Below are 12070 nucleotides of genomic sequence, written 5' to 3'. Positions count from 1 at the left end.
TTGGGTCTTTGGTTCTTTGGGATTGGTTTATTTCACTTAGCGTGATATTCTCTAGTGCCATCCATTACCTGCAAATACCATAATTTAATTCTTCTTTAAGGATGACTAATATGCCATTGTGTATATGCATCCATTCATCTTGAAGGGCATCTAAGTTGGTTCCATAGTTTAGCTATTGTGAATTTGAGCTGCTATAAATAATGATGTGGCTGCATCATGTATTATGCTTATTTTAAGTCCTTTGGAGTATAAAATCAAGGAGTGGGGATAGCTGGGTGAAATGATGGTTCCATTTCAGTTTTCTAAGGAATCTCCATACTGCTTTACAGAGTGGTTGCACCAATCTGCAGCCCCACCAGCAATGTATGAGTGTACTTTTTTCCCCACATCCTCTCCAACACTTATTATGCTTGCATTCTTGATAATTGCCATTGAAATCTTAGAGTAGTTTTGATTTGCATTTCTCTAATTGCAAGAGATGATGAACATTTTTCATGTTTGTTGATTGATTGTATTTCTTCTGTGAAGTGTCTGTTCAGTTCCTTAGCCCATTTATTGATTGGTTTATTTGTTTTTGTGTGTGTGTGTTAAATTTTTTGAGTTCTTTATATATCCTGAAGATTAGTACTCTGTCTGAAGTGTGTGTGGTAAAGATTTTTCTCCCACTCTGTAGGCTTTCTCTTCATAGTATTGATTGTTTCCTTTGCTGAAAAGAAGTTTTTTAGCTTGAATCCATCCTGTTTATTGATTCTTAATTTTACTTCTTGTGCTTTAGGAGTCTTGTTAAGGAAGTCAGGTCCTAAGCCGATATGATGAAGATTTGAGCCTACTTTTTCTTCTACTAGGTGCAGGGTCTCTGTTCTAGTGCCTAAGACTTTGATCTACTTTGAGTTGATTTTTGTGTGCAGGGTGAGAGAGGTGTTTTTTTTTTTTTTAATAACTTTTAAATTTCCCCATAATTCTCTCTCTCTCTCTCTCTCTCTCTCTCTCTCTCTCTCTCTTTATAGATTTTGCAACTTTTTTTTTTATAACTTCATTTTTTTTTTATGTGAGCTGAGGATCGAAATCAGTGCCTCACATGTGCTAGGCAAGCACTCTACCACTGAAGCACAACCCTTGTCCAAGATAGAGGTTTAATTTCATTTTGTTACATATTGATTTCCAGTTTTCCCAGCACCTTTAGGTTACTTTTCTCCAATGGCACCTTTGTCTAGTATGAGATAAGCATACTTATGTGGGTTTGTCCCTGTGTCTTCTTTATGTACCATTGGTCTACATGTTTATTTTGGTGCCAATACCTTGCCATTTTTGTTACTATTGCTCTGTAGTATAGTTTAAGGTCTGGTATTGTGATGCTTCCTGTTTCACTCTTCTTGCTAATGATAGCTTTTGCTATTCTAGGTCTCTTATTTTTCCAAATGAATTTCATGATTGCTTTTTCTAGTTCCATGAAGAATGTTGTTGGGATTTTAATTCGAATTGCATTAAATCTGTATAACACTTTTAATAGTATGGCAATTTTGACAATATTAATTCTGCCTATTTAAGAACAAGGGAGATCTTTCCATCTTCTAAGGTCTTTCTTAATTTCTTTAGCGTTCTGTAGCTATGAATGGGGTAGTTTCCCTAATTTCTTTTGCAGTGAATTCATTGCTCATGTATAGGAATGAATTTGATTTGTGGGTATTGATTTTATATCCTGCTGCTTTGTTGAATTAATTTATTAGTTCTAGAAGTGTTCTGGTAGAATTTTTTTGATCTCCTAAATATAGAGTCATGTCATCGGCAAATAGGAATAGTTTGAGTTCTTTTTTCCTATTTATATCCTTTTAATGTCTTTCATCTGTCTGATTGCTCTAGCTAGAGTTTCAAGGACAATGTTAAACAGAAGTGGTGAAAGAGGGTGTCTCTGTCTTGTTTCAGATTTTAGAAGGAATGCTTTCAATTTTTCTCCATTTAGAATGATGTTGACGTTGTGTTTAGCATAGATAGTTTTTACAATTTTGAGATATCTTCCTACTATCCCTAATTTTTCTGGTGTTTTGAATATGAAGAGGTGCTGTATTTTGTCAGATGCTTTTTCTATGTCTATTGAGATAATCATATGATTCTTGTCTTTAAGTCTATTGATGTGATGTATGTTGAACCAACCTTGCATCCCAGGGATGAACCCTATTTGATCATGATGCATCATCGTTTTAAATATGTTTTTGTATGTGATTTGCTAGAATCTTATTCAGAACTTTTGCATCTATGTTCAATCAAGGATATTGGTCTGAATTTTTCTTTCCTAGATGTGTCTTTGTCTGGTTTTGGTATCAGGGTGATACTAGTCTCATAGAAAGAGCTTGGAAGGGGTCCCTCCTTTTTGATTTCACTGAAGAATTTGAGGAGTATTGGTGTTAATTCTTCTTTGAAGGTCATGCAGAACTTGACTGAGAATCCATCTGGTCCGGGGCTTTTCTTGGTTGGTAGGTTTTTGATGGTGTCTTTTATTTCATTGCTTGAAATTGATTTGTTTAAATTGTGTTTGGGTAGATCATATGTCTCTAGAAATTTATAGATGTCTTTGAGATTTTCCATTTTATTTGAGTGTAAATTTTCAAAATAGTTTCTAATTCTGTATTTCAGTAGTGTTCATTGCAATAATTCCTTTTTCATTATAATTTTAGTAATTTGAGTTTTCTCTTTCTCTTTGTTAATGTGGCTAACAATTTTATTTATTTTTTCAAAGAACAAACTTTTTGTTTTGTCAATTTTTTCACTTGTTTCTTTTATTTCAATTTCATTGATTATAGCTCTGATTTTAATTATTTCCTGTCTTCTGCTGCTTTTGGTGCTGATTTGTTCTTCTTTTTCTAGGCATTGAGATGTAATGTTAGGTCATTTATTTGTTGGCTTTTTATTCTTTTAATGTATGAGCTCAATGCAGTGAACTTTCTTCTTAGCACTGCCTTGATAGCATCCCAGAGATTTTGATATATTGTATCAGTGTTCTCTAAGTATTTTTTCATTTCCTCCCTAATTTCTTCTTTTATCCACTCATCATTCAGTAGCATGCTATTTGGTCTCCAGCTATTGGAGTAGCTTCTGTTTTTTATTTTATTGTTGATTCCTAGTTTCATTCCATTATAGTCTGATAGAATGCTGGGTAGTATTTCTTTGTTTTTGTATTTGCTGAGAGTTGCTTTGTGGCATAACATTTGGTCTATTTTAGAGAATGATCCACATGTTGCTGAGAAGAAAATGTATTCGCTCACTGATGGATGAAATACTCTATGTAGGTCCATTAAGTCTAAATCATTGATTGTATTATTTAATTCTATAGTTTCTTTGTTTAGTTTTTGTGTGGAAGCTCTATCCAGTGGTGAGAGACGTGTGTTAAAATCACATAGTATTATTGTGTTGTGATCTATTTGATTCTTGAAATTGAGAAGGGTTTGTTTGATGTATGTAGATTCTCCATTGTTTTGGGCATATATATTTATAATTGCTACATCTTGTTGAAGTATGATTCCCTTAAGCAGTATGATTTGTCCCTTCTGACTAACTTTGGTTTAAAGTCCACTTTGTCTGATATGAGGGGTTTTCCTGCTTGTTTTTGCAGTTCATGTGAGTGACATGTTTTTCTCCAACCTTTCACATTCAGTCTATTGATGTCTTTTCCTAGGAGGTGAGTCTCTTGAAGACAACATATTGTTGGTATTTTTTGTAAATCCAATATGCCGGTCTATGTCTTTTGATTAATTAGTTTAGTCATTGACATTCAGGGTTATTATTGAGATATGATTTGTATTCCCGGTCATTTTGGTTTATTTTTAACTTGACTTAGTTTCTCCTTTGATTGACCTTCCCTTTAGTGTAGTCCCTCCCTATACTGGTTTTCATTTTATCCTCATGGAATATTTTACTGAGAATGTTTTATAGTGCAGGCTTTCTAGTTGTGAATTCTTTTAACTTTTGTTTATCGTGGAAGCTTTTTATTTTATCTTCAAATCTGAAGCTTAATTTAACTGGATATAAAATTCTTGGTTGGCATCCATTTTCTTTCAGAGCTTGATCTATGTTATTCCAGGATCTCCTAGCGTTGAGGGTCTGGGTTGAGAAATCAGCTGAGATTCAAATTGGTTTCCTCCTATATGTAATTTGATTTTTTTCTTTCACAGCATTTAAAATTCTATCCTTATTGTGTATGTTAGTCATTCTCCTTATAATGTGACTTGGTGTGGGTCTGCTGTAATTTTGTACATTGGGGGTCCTATAAGCCCCTTGTAATTGATTTTCCATTTCATTCTTTAGATTTGGGAAGTTTCTGTTATTATATCATTGAAAAGATTGTGCATTTCTTTGGTTTGCATCTCCATGCCTTCATATATTCTTTAAATTTTTTTTTAGATGTTCAGGGACCTTTATTTTATTCATTTATTTATATGTGGTGCTGAGAATCAAATCCAGTGCCTCACACATGCTAGGCAAGTGCTCTACCACTGAGTCACAGCGCCAGCCCCTGATAAATCTTAAATTTGGTCTTTTCATGTTATCCCATATTTCTTGGAAGTTCTGTTCATGATTTCTTACCATCTTCTTTGTGTGGTCAACTTTATTTTCAAGCGTATATATTTTGTCTTCATTGTCTGAGGCTCTGTCTTCCAAGTGGTCTAGTCTGTTGGTGATACTTTCCATTGAATTTTTAATTTGGTTTATTGTTTCCTTCATTTTGAGTATTTCTGCTTGATTTCTTTTTATAATTTCTGCCTATTTATTGAAGTGATCTTTCACTTCCTGTTTTTTCTCTCTGATACCATCCTTTATTTAGTAAATCAATCTAACTATGTATTTTCTAAACTCCTCTGACATTTCTTCTACTGTGTTGTCTATTGATTCTGTTGTTGAAACATCTTGGTTTGTCTGAGGTGCTTTGTTCCCTTGCTTTTTCATGTTGTTTGTGTGTCTCCTCCCCAACCGTTATGTATCTGAGGCAGTACGGATTCTACCCTGTAGTCTTACGTGTCCCTGAAGGCTTCCAGCAGGGAAGCCACCTTTAAAGGAGAAACCAATATTAACAAACAGTATAACACCTTAAACTAAATGGCTCCTATTAAGGCGTTTACAGTTTTATCATCATAAACAGAAATGAAGTGTTCAATTATCGTCTACAATATAAACAGTAAGTTTGATGAAAGGGTTTACCATTTCAAATAGCAGACAATGAGGGAACAGAAGTAGTGTAAGATATGATGTTTATGAGGGAGAAGGAGTGAAGATAGAGGTAAAAATTTACAGTAAGAGCAAGGGAGGAATTAATAGAGGTTGGCTGTTAGTATGTGGGAAGTGAGAAAAGAGAATTCAGGGAGACAAATTGGTGGGAGAAAAAATATATACAGTTTTTTAAAAATAAAAATATAAGAATATCCAGCAAAATTGTAATATACTATTCAGACATCCCATTCTTCATTAAATTGATGCATGGAAAATATTTGGATTTGAAGGTGGTAAAGGTGTGAGAGAGAGGGTGGAAAAAAAAAAAGGAAAGTCTCAATGGAAGATCGAATGATTGCTTCTGTTGGCTTTCAAATATTTTCTCAGCCTCCCTTCTTTACCGATAGGTGGAGTTGTCTGAAGTTTGATGTTAGCTCCAGTGCAGTGGGTGCCTGACAGGTTGGGTGGGTGAGCCAATAGCAAGATGCCCTCACACCCTCTTCCAGTCTTCTCACCCATTGTAGCTGCAGGCCTAGGTCTTGACTGCAACTTACTGAGAGACTCCTCCCTGAAAACCATTCAGTTAAGCCATTCCTGAATCCCTGATCCATAGTGTTAGGCGTTAAAGGCGCAGTTATGATTCTTCGCTAGCTCCCAGAAACGCTCCACAGATACAGGTCTCACACAAGGAACCTTTATTTTATGCAGACGATTCACATCTGCACGGGGGAAAGGGAAGAAGGGAAAAGAGAACATGGCTCAAGGTTTCTCTCAGACATAGGAATTTCTCGGAGGAGAATTTTTACAGACTGACTGATGGACCAATGACATATTAGAACGTAATGTGGGAGGCAGGAAGATTAGTGCAACATAAGCCGGAAATTCCTGTAACGTGAGAGGCAGGGAGAACGCAGATTGACAGGTGGTGAGGAAAGCCAGATTTCTTACACATAGAAACTGAAATAATGAATGCTGTTCTAAGTTAGTAATTTTTGGGGTAATTTGTTATAAAGCAACAGATAATGAATGCAGGAGCTTTCATTTGTATACATTTTTACATATTGAACTTTGAGGTGTAAGAATTTGTTATTTATATAAACAAACATTACAAAAACAACCACAAGGCTGGGGATATAGCTCAGTTGGTAGAGTGCTTGCCTCACAAGTACAAGGCCCTGGGTTCAATCCCCAACCCCGCAAAAAAAAAAAAAAAAAAAAAAAAAAGCAACCACAAAGGGAGCTCTGAAAATGAAATTGCTGCTTAAATTCTCTAATCATTTCCCATTGCATTCTGATTTAGAATGAAACAGAATTTCTAGCAGTTCCCTATGTGGTCTGGCCCAGACCTCTCTCTTCTGTGTCTCCAATCAGGAGACATTTATTACCAGTTCCTCTCAATTTCCATCAATGTTTTGACATTTCTAGATTACAGAACAAAGAAAATAAGTACTTGCAGTAAAACTCCAGTTGCAAACCCTAAAGCGCTCTTAATAAAAAGTGGTATCTTTTGCATATTCTATGCACAGTGGGACATTTGTGTGCACAAACACACACATACACACACATTTATACAGGTATAATTATTATAAAATACACTACATATTCAAAGTGTACACTTTGATAAGGTTAAATAAATTTTGAAATCATCACTGTATTCAAGATAATGAACGTATCTTTTATGCTTGAAAATTCCCTCTGAGCCCTTTTATTATATCTCCCTTTCTTCCCCACCCCCAACTATTTATCTAGACAGATTATACAATATTTCCATCATTACCGAAAGTTCCACTGGAAAGTGCTTGTGTAATTCTTGGAAAGAATACCCCATTTTGTAGTTAATATACCAGTTGTTTGCAAAGTCAAAGAGTACTGGAACCTAGTAGTACATAAAAACAATTCTATCTATTGCCAGTCACAAATGAAATAGCTTTTGAGTTTTAAAGATCTTTCTGCTAGATCAGCTGAGATACATCAAGTTCATATTCTTGCAGAGGGTGTGAGATGCCAACAGTGAAGCTTCCTCTTTCTCCAGGAAACTAGTTCCTGGCTGTAATTCAGAAGGTTAGCTTTACAGATTGTAAGGGAGATTTATCGTTTCAGATTGAGGGAAGGGGGAACATAAAATGAAAGCTTGCTCCTTTCATTTAATTAGCAGACATAGATTCGGCTGAGTATCTTCTGTCTGTATCCTCCAATTCTGTTTTGTCTGATTATTTAGACCAGGGTTTGCTAACTTCCCTGTAGATCCCTCAGAGATGAATGAAATTAGGTAGAGTCTTGTTCAGTCTGGTTCACCTTCACTTGGAGTCTTAAAGCGAGAAGAAAATTACAGCCATTTCCTAAAGAATGGCTGTAATTGTTTGTTTGTTTGTTTTTGTCACAAAAGTTTACTGTTAAAAATTAGCTGTATAGAACAAAGTAAAAATCATGACTATGCTTATTACACAAAACTTAGTGTCTTAGTAATAACTGAATTTCATGCTTTCTTCTCTATAAAAATGAAAATATAGTACACATTTTAGTAAGACCTAAATGGTTAATCTTGAACAGATTGAGATACTATCAAGTATCTTCTTTGGCAAAATTTAAAATACCTAATGAGATTATTTACTGTCGTTTTATGAATATTTAACTGTGTCAGCTGTTGTGTATAAAGACATTTTTTCCCCTAAGCTTTTGATCCTTAATTTTTTTTTTTTTTTTAATAGTCCACACTTTGAGAGGTGGGGAGAATAGAAGTAATGCCCATCAATGATAGGGACAAGATTTGTCAGTTTACAACAGAAGAAAAATCAAACTGTTTTTTAGGTCCTGAAATATTCATTAGTAATTTAGATTATATTTTATGTTCTGAATTCTGAATGATGTTTACTAATTTGGAGTGGTTGGAAACCTGATCTGGGGGAAAGAATGTGGCAGCTGTACAATGGCCGGGAGCAATAAGAATGTAGATTTAGGATCAGAATCAAAGGATGCCATGTCTAATTGAAATGTTGGGGAAAACTATGTCAGCAAAATGAATTATCCAAATTAGAAATAAACCAGAATGTCAGGTTTAAGGCATTAGTAATTGAAACATTATAAAACCAAGTTAAGGAAAAAACTTAGGTTCTATTGATTTCATCAATTCATACAGGTAGCTAATTTAATATAGTTTTTTATTTTTATTTTTTAAATTTTATTTTTACAGACTGCATTTTGATTCATTGTACACAAATGGGGTGCATCTTTTCATTTTCATGGCTGTACACGATATAAATTCACACCATTTGTGTAATCATACATGTACATAGGGTGATGATGTCTGTCTCATTTCATTATCTTTCCTTCTCCCACCCCCTCCCCACCCCATTTCTCTCTTAATGTAGTTTTAGGAACCCTGAGAATATGAAAAGTATTTGTGGCTACATTCCATTAAAATAATAGTGTCTTGAACAAAGGATAAAAACCTTGATTAGCTTGTAACAAAATATTATGGAAGTGCTCACTATGTCACTAGGCTGGATTGACCTAAGTCCTCCTTTTCCTGGAGAGTTCAATGTTGTTCCAACCAGAAGAGCGGTGCGGCTACTTAGAACCACTGTGTTTTTTCCTCTTATATTTGTTATTAAAATTATGCAATTTAATTAAATATTACATGGGTCAATGAAATGTATTTGGAAAAAAATGGTTATTTCTGTGAAAAGTAGAATGCTTTGTAAAGACTTGACAAAGGTGAATCAGGGTGGGCCAGGAAACTAGAAGATGAGGGAGAAATTCATCAAAGGAGTGAAGAAATCTGTATCCTTGTTGACTCACATTTTTTCAACGCTTCAAAGAAGCTAAAATTTGGAATAAAACGTTGTCTATTGAAGATGTCGTTTCTGCAAGGATGAGGAAGAAAAAGGTCCTTACCCTTTGCTCAATAAAATGGTGAATACATATGCTTTTTAAAGCTAAAATGCTGTCTCTGCCCCACTCCTCTGTGTATTTATACATAAAATAATTTTCAACCTTTCCCATTTGTGAACCAACACTTGGACCCAATTGTTCTATAAGGAGTGTGAGCTTAAACTACATTTTTTTTTTCTTCCAGAGGCTTTGTGAATGCTAGTCAAGTGCTCTAACTAAACCCCCACTACAAACGTTTGTTTTTAATACATGTTTAAAAAATTCAATAAAGGGTCAATCGAATTTGATCCCATTTCACAAATTCCCCTGAATGAAAATGTTAGACCCTTGAAACCTTTGATAAAAAATTAAAAGAAACTCGTGATTCTAATAAAAGGTTTTCAAAAAAGTGATAGGCTTTAAAATAAAGTTGTAGTTTTTGAAATTCTCTGTAGGTTTCTTATCACAAAAATGAAACAAACTGGTCTGCTTTGATTTAAATTATTGAATGTTTTGACTTGGGGTAATAGAATAGATCAGAAGTTTGATTATTTAGGCCAGGAATTGGCAACTCTTTTGGTAAAAGGTCAGATAATAAATATTTTTTGGCTTTTGGATTATATGGTTACTATTCAAGTGTGCTCTTGTAACTATAGTAGCCACAGTCTATAAGTAAATCCACATGGTCATGTTCCAATAGAACTTTATTTTGTGGGCACTAAAATTAGAACTTCACATAATTTTTACATGTCATATAATAGTATTATACTTTGGTTTTCTAGCCATAGGTCTGTATAAAAACATGGCAGAATAGATTTGGCCCATAGACCTTTATTGCCTGCTGCTGATCTAGACCTCATCCTAACTATACAATGCTGCTTTTCTCATGACCTTATAATTAGGTTGCTTTTTAATATCACAGAAGCACATTGTGATTCTATCTATCTATCTATCTATCTATCTATCTATCTATCTATCTATCTATCTATCTATCCATCTATCATCTATCATCTATTGGAACATCTACTTTGTCTCCTAATCCAAAGGCAATTTACTTTCTCTGGCTTCCATCATAATTTTCACAATTTCACTAGACATCAGGTGTGTCCTTCTCTTCCAAATTCTTTTAAGTACCTTTGAGTTCTTTCATATGTTTAGTTTGAATTAGTTCTTTGTCATTTCAGATATGTGAGCTTTGATTCTTCTTTTGGTTACAACTTCTTGGAACAGAAATGATTATCCTTCCTCTCATGCCTCTCAGCATAGCAAGAGGCACATAGAAAAATAAATATTTAAAAGATTGGTATGTTTTGTGGCAAAACAAATCCATCATTATTCTTTTATTAAGTTTCGAAGCATTTTTATTTGGGTCTTTGGTCTCAATATTTGTGCATTTTCCCTCCCTCTGTGTCTTCTTTTAATCTTTCCTATTCATAATCATGCTCAAATCTCCTCTTTATGAAAAACCAATACCAAGAAAATCTTTTATTGACATTGATACTTATTCATTCCTTACTGAGGTAATATTAATTTTTTTCCTTGAGACAATATTTCTTTGAGAGAAACACATGAGATGAGCCTCATCTTCTGATGGGGACACTTTCCTGCTATGAAACATGGGACTGGAGCCCAAACACAGCAGTCTCACAGGCTAAGGAGGCAGGGATCAGAGTTTGAGCATGCTGCTGCAGTGGGAATTTGCAGGGTAGGCACAGAGAAGGGGAAGGGAGGCACAGAATTGTGTTGGGAGCTCACTGTGTATCTTTGGTCAAAAGGTGACTTGCACATGTATGGGACAAGGCTCTGTGAGACCAAAAATCAGTTGTGCACAGCAGGACTGAGACCTGAATGGTGATTCAGAGATTGCACTTGCTGGGAGAAGATCAAGTTCTGGCTCAGCTAGAATAGGAATTCCACATTTGGCACCTTAGTTTTCTCCTGAGATCCCCAAAAGGCCACACTTGTGAGTAAGGGCGATGTCCTAAGTCCAAGTTCAAAACAAACAGACTATTCCTTACAGAAAATGCAAAACTGTTTGTGATGGAACCAAAAGGATTTGCCAGTAACTTAACTGTCTTACGAAAGAAAAGTTCAACACATGTTAAAGATGACACAGTGAAGAATTTCTACAAGGTATTGCCCACAATGTTTACCATGCAATCAAATATTACTAGCCATGTGAATAGCAGAACAATGAGAACTATAATCAAGAAAAAAATGCAGGCAGCAGAAACAGAACCCGAGATGACCTACATGTTACCACCCCAGGGAAAACCTGTTTCCTTTTCCCATTTTAAAATTAATATTTAATTCATCCTTCAAGGTCCTCTTCCAACGATAGATTTTTTTTTGAAGAAATTTTCCTGAATTCTTCTAACCTGAGCTAATTCGTTGACTTCTCACTGCTTTTGTCTCTCTTGTGATACCTAATTGTAGTATAATAGTGTTGTATTATATTAATTACATAATAGTTGGCTTCATATATACTTTATTTCCCGAGGATTTGTATTTTTATGCCTTTTTAACTACCAAAGTTGTATGCTAAACATGCAATAATTATTTTGAATATATGAGTAAAAGGTGTGTGTTCTAGATTTTCCTACTGTTTAAAATTATTTATACTCTGAATTTTTTATATTTATTGATGTACAGGTATGTATGATTGAAAATCCACCCCTGCCCCACTTTTTTCAGTGCTGAAATTGAACCCAGGTCCTTGAGCATGCTGAGTTTGCACTCTACCTCTGAGTTATACCCCCAGCCCTGGAAAATCATCCTTTTTTTTTTTTTTTTTTTTGTGGTGGTGGGGATCAAACCCAGGGCCTTGTGCACGCAAGGCAAGCACTCCACCAACTGAGCTATCTCCCCAGCCCTGGAAAATCATTCATATTGTTAGTTTGGATCCAAAATTTTCACAGTGTTTTCCACAAATAAGTAGACTGAAGAGGTCAATCTTATTTTCCATTCTCAATGAAAATTGAATGAAGTGAAGAAAAAATTG

General features: G+C 34.8%; 1 protein-coding gene and 1 long non-coding RNA gene across 6 annotated transcripts in view; one reads left to right on the top strand and one right to left on the bottom strand.

Annotated features, from left to right (window-relative positions):
* The window catches only part of ANK2 (ankyrin 2), a 694188-nt gene that overhangs the window by 135163 nt on the left and 546955 nt on the right, over positions 1-12070 (top strand). The window lies entirely within an intron of this gene.
* LOC306670132 overlaps positions 3888-12070 on the bottom strand; it is a 417629-nt gene continuing 409446 nt past the window's right edge. Inside the window, exon 2 of the long non-coding RNA XR_013766328.1 lies at positions 3888-4027. This is a non-coding gene — a long non-coding RNA (uncharacterized lncRNA). The remainder of the gene's footprint in view (positions 4028-12070) is intronic.

This window comes from Sciurus vulgaris (assembly GCF_902686455.1).
Source record: "Sciurus vulgaris genome assembly, chromosome: 9".
Lineage (NCBI taxonomy): Eukaryota > Metazoa > Chordata > Mammalia > Rodentia > Sciuridae > Sciurus > Sciurus vulgaris.
Note: the sequence above shows the minus strand (reverse complement) of the source record. Positions and strands in the feature narration are given on the sequence as shown.